Here is a 6,000-nt window from a genome sequence, read left to right as displayed (position 1 = left end):
TAAGAAAATATTTTCAAATATATGTTAAATACATAATATTTATATTTATTTATATTTTAGATTGGAATATTAACGACAATGAAGAAGTTTTGTAATTGTTTGTATTTTGAAAGTTCTCTTTCAATTGGGGAACACAATTAAATTTCAAATTGAATTAGACCTTATCTAAAACAAACCCACAGATTTTCTTATACTTTGTACACATTTTTTTGAAGAACGTTGATTTGCCAAAAATGTTGGAATGCTAAATGATGAATATTGTACTTGTTATGTAATACATGTGCATATAGAAAACAATAATATGTAATGGTCTGGGAGAACATATTTTTAAGTTGTCCTTTTTCCTTTAATCCACTTTCTACTTTTTTATTAGTTTATACACAAATAAAGTGTAAAGATTTACTAAATTCGTATTTCCCACAAAATACTTCATAATTTTTTAAAACTTATAAATTCATCGTGAACTTCGTATGGCTCTAAATATACTTTTGCAATTTTGTTTTTTTTTTTCCTTCAAATTTCATGAGGCGCTAAATATATTTTTGCAATTTTGCTTTTTTCCTTCAAAGTACGAATTTTTCTTTAACATGTGAGGAAAAATAATTACGTCATATAGAAGACTTGTTTAGTTTAGCTAATAAGTTTTGTGTGACTCTTTCTCTGATATTTTGAATGGTAGTGAAGATTTTGAGGAATTTCCAGTCTTTTCAATGCACAAAAAAGGAGATGTAAATGTGGTGAACAACTACAGAGGAATTACGTTTATGAATTGCATTGAAAAACTGATGATCGGAATGGTGAACAGCATTATATCGGATTGGTTGGAGAGACCAAAGATTTTAAATGAATTCGAAGCTGGTTTTAGGAAAGGCTATTCTACAATTGATAACGTATTTAATCTAACAGCCATAATAAAACTAAAATTCAATGAAAATAAGAAAGTATACGCCTTTTTTTTGTTGATTTCAAGGCATCTTTTGATAGAGTACCAAGAGACTCACTAATAATATTTAAACTTCATGTTATTGGAATGTCATCCAAATTGATTCGCCTCGTAGAACTAGAGTAGATCAGCAGTATGGGCTGGTGAAGAACTGTCGGAGTTAATTTGACACATCTACCGGGGTAAAACAAGGTTGCTTGTTATCTCCAATTTTGTTCGCCATATATCTAAATTATATGCATGATCACTTGGGTGGAGGTCTGAATGTAGATGAAATTAACATTCGTCTGCTAATGTATGCGGACGACATCGTAATAATATCCGATAGCCCAATCATTTTGCAGCAAATGACAGATAATCTCGAATCATACTGTCGGATGTGGGGAATGGAAGTCAACCAGACAAAATCTGAAGTAATGGTATGTAGAAAAGGTGGAAGACTGGGAGCAAATGAAAAGTGGACTTACAAAGGTGAAATACTAAGAGTAGTACGTGAGTACAAGTACCTGGGACTAATACTAACTCCAAAACTATATTTTTCAAAACACGTAGTAAAAAGGGAAGAAGCAGCAAAACCAACGACTTTGTAATTATAACAAGATGTCCAAATTGCCTCTTGTTCTTGAATAGATAAAAGTGCACGACTTTATGTTCACACACGTTCGTTATCTATTTTGCTTGTTGGAAGGTTTCTTTGCAACATTTTCTCCAATTCCTCTTTCAAATTGTATTCGTAGTAATCATATGTGTAAATAGCTGTGTTCGGGGGACCAATAATGTATAATAATTTGTGACTCTAAAATTTTTCGTTTAAGCTGAGTACTATGTTCAGTTTTCAAGCTGCAAACCAGCTTATTTTCACGGTTACTTTTTTTAATCAATTAATTTCGAAATTTTAAATGGTTGGCAATCAATATAATGGATTTTTTCCATCCATAATTTGAAGAGATTTGATAAAAATGTTATCGTCTTCATATACATTTTTGCACTTTTAATTTAGTGTTTTGGTGAAAAACTCGAACATAGTACTCACCTTTAGACAAAAACACGAACAAAAAGAGATAAAAAATCAAAAATTGACAAATAAAGAAGTTAAAAGAGGGAAATATTTTGAATTCGCCGCTACTACGGGCGTGTTTCCAAAATTAAAACTGTAAAGTAAGAATTCCTATTTTCTCAGAAAAACTGTACAAAACTTAACGCAGAAAGAACACCCTGGAACATAATAGACATCTCTTAATGATTTACATCTTAAGGTGGGTATTAAGTTCGAGTTTAGCCGTTAAAATTGCCATTTTTATTATCATATAATTATAAATAAACCTATTAGTCATTATGTCTTGTATGGCAATGCAATTTGTAAAGATACAGTACCAATAAAGACACAACAAAATAAAAATAAACACAATTTACTTGAAGTAATTTCTTTTGGCATAAATGTTGAATGAAAAGAGTGCAGAAACAGGCCTATTAACCAAATTGAAAATTCTTCATTTTCTTTTCTTTTTTAAATTCGTAACATCATACCCATTTTTTCCAACTCTCTCATACATGTATGGGCCTAAACTCATGAGCCTATTGGAAAAAAAGAGGAAGCATATAGACATCTGGTTATTTCAGATAATCGTTGAGCAAAACTATCAATAAATTCAACATGGAGAAATTTCATTTCAAAACCATCTGTGACACTAAAGGCAAATAAAGGGCAACTCACACTTCGACTATTGGAAATGCATCTATGTGTGGGATTGAAGTATTAAGAACACACTCGAATTTAACAACACGAAATTTTATTTGGGAATGAAAAAATATTTTCTACAATTGACAATATACTAAAATAGAAAATCAATGCCTACTAAGTGAATATAATAAATGAAATTATAAAGTAAATTATGCAAAGTCGATTGAGTCTCCAACACCCTCCCTCAATCGAGTTCAACGCCAATTGATTTTCGAAATTTCACAAACTGTGGTGTATGTAGAGGTTTCGTCATTATATCGGCCAGCATCGAATCCGTTGGACAGTAAATGCATTCAACATTTTTCTTTGTGACGTGGTCCTTTACAAAGTGGAGTTTAGTGTCGATATGTTTCGTTCTGTTGCTGAGTTTTTCTTCTTTAATAAGCCTCAAGCAACTTTGATTATCTTCATAAATGACAGTTGGTGATGTTTGACTGATTTTCATGTCATTCAATAGACGTCTTAGCCAGATTGCTTCTTTACAAGCTTCGGAAAGCGAAATAAACTCAGCTTCCGTAGAGGACAGTGAAACACAAGTTTGTTTTCTACAAGCCCAGCTTATTGATCCACCATTGATTTGGAACACGTATCCGGAATTGGATTTCCTATCGACCTTGTCTTCAGCCCAATTCGCATCAGCATATCCGATCAATGTATTGCGCTCAGAGTTGTTGTTGCTTAGCCTTAGGAAGTTATGAATTGTTCCCTTCAGATACTTGAGAACACGTTTCAATTCTATCCAATCTTCCTGAGTAGGACAGCTCACTTTTCTAGCAAGTATAGAAACACTCGCAGCAATGTCAGGCCTCGAATTCACACTTAGGTATAAAAGTGATCCAATCAACTTTTGGTATTTGGTATTATCTATAAGGAGATTGGACTCCGACTTTCCGTAGCCAGGATCCAATGGAAATTTTGATTCTTTTGCATTTTCCATTTCATATTCTTTCAACATATCAGAAATGTATTTTCGTTGACGAATGCAAAAGTTTAAGTTTTTATCTTTAAAAATTTCGAGACCTAAGTAATGTTTTACGTCTCCAAGGTTACTTATATCGAAATGTGACTCGATAAGTCTCTCAAAATTTCGGATGGCAAGTTTACCTTTTGATACTGCCAAAATGTCATCGACGTATACAAGAATATATATGATCCCTTCCTCGTTGGTGCATTTTGTATAAAGGCAAGGATCTGCACTAGATTGTTTGAATCCTCCGTTACACAAGGCATTGTGCAAGGTTGAGTTCCAAACGTGTGCAGCCTGCTTAAGACCATATATACTCTTTTTCAATTTACATACCAGATTACTTTTACCTTCTTCAAATCCTGCTGGTGGCTCCATATAAATGGTTTCATTTAGGTCGCCATTTAGAAATGCAGATTTGAAATCGAAGTGAACTGCTGACATTTTCTTTGCACCTGCGATAGATAAAAGAGTCCGCAAGGTTGATTGTTTGATGACAGGGGCAAACACTTCATCATAATCGACCCCATACTTTTGAGAAAATCCGCGAGCCACAAGTCGAGCTTTAAATCTTTGGGCTCTTCCCTCGGCATTTCTCTTTATTTTATACGTCCATTTGCAACTGACTATGTTGGCATTTTCAGGAGGTGGAATCAATTCCCAAGTTTTTAATTTCTTTAGAGATGCCATTTCTTCCTTCATGGCACTTATCCATTGTTCACGTTGTGGGGATGCTAGAGCATATTTGTACGATTTTGGTTCAATCAAGTTGTCGTCGACCTTAATATGGTATCCGTACCTATCAGGAGGATTACCTTTTGTCTTTCTCTCGGATCTTCTTTCGACGACTTCCGTTGGATTTTCATCAAACGTCATATCGGTGTTAGCTTTGAAGCTCTCGGGGTATATTTCTTCACCAGATACGGCATCCTCGTAATCACTACATATTTCATCGCTTACACCAGAATTGTTGACATTCTTGTTGCTTGTAAAAATCTCTAATGGTATTTCCGAATTGTTATTATTATTGATCTCGGGAGTTTTATATGCGGTCAAGAATTTTGCATCTCTACTTATAGTCACTTTTCGACTCTTGGTATTCACAAATCGATATCCATTAGAATTTTCATCATAACCCATGAATGTTAAGACTTCCGATTTTTTATCCAATTTTCTTCGCTTTTCATTGGGTATATGTACGTAAGCCTTTGAACCAAAAATCTTCAAATTACTTATATCGGGTATCTTGCCTTCCCATAGCTGGTACGGAGTGGTATCAGTGAATTTTGTATATATACGATTTTGCAAATAATTTGATGTCATTATGGCTTCACCCCAAAACAAATTTGGAAGTTCGGCTTCTGCTAACATAGATCTTGCCATTTCCACCAGATATCGATTCTTTCTTTCAGCAGTACCGTTTTGCTGGGGGCAATATGGAACGGTGTACTGGCATTGTATTCCTCTATCTTCCAAATATTTTTTAACATTCTTGCCAGTATACTCCCCTCCGTTATCCGATCTAATTATTGAAGGATATCTTGAAAATTTGTTATACATTAGTTCTACGAAACATTTAATCTTTTCAGAAGCCTCATTTTTATTTTTCAATAAATAAACATAAGTGAATCTGCTGAAATCGTCGATAAATGTTATAAAATATCTTTTCCCGCCAGGAGTTGTTGTCTGCATAGGACCACAGACGTCCGTATGAACCAACTCCAAGACTCGATGTGAGATTTTCTCATATTTCTTATTAAATGGCTTCTTTGACATTTTGCATGAGACGCAGACATCACAAACTTTTCTTATACCACAATCTTTTATTTTCATACCTCTTACAAGATTTTGGTTCTGCATTTTCTTAAGTGCTTCGATATCTCTATGACCAAAAATCTTATGCCAATAGTGTTGGCAATTGCTCATGTCACATGAAACAGTCAGAGCTTTTTGTTTTTGACGCAAGTGGAACAAACCTGATATTATTTCTGCAAAACCAACTTCATTTCCGTCTTTCGCCGTGATGCTTGCACTAGAATTTTCAAATACTATCTTCAATCCATTCTTTAACATTTTGTTCACGGACAATAAATTTCCTTGGAAAGACGGTATGAAGAGCACATCGTGTATTTTTACGTTAAAGCTATCACCTTTAGAATTCACAGTTTCAATACTGCAAGTTCCTTTGCCTTCAGAATAAATTGACTCACCATTTGCGACGGTAACAAGTTCACGCACATTTGCATCCAACGACGAAAAGAACGAACGTTGAGAACTTATGTGGCAAGTTGCGCCAGAATCTATCACCCACGATGAAACATCACTTCCACTTGAAAAACAATAATTACCTTC

Source organism: Haematobia irritans, chromosome 5, assembly GCF_050003625.1.
Source record: "Haematobia irritans isolate KBUSLIRL chromosome 5, ASM5000362v1, whole genome shotgun sequence".
Taxonomy (NCBI): Eukaryota; Metazoa; Arthropoda; class Insecta; order Diptera; family Muscidae; genus Haematobia; species Haematobia irritans.
Note: the sequence above shows the minus strand (reverse complement) of the source record.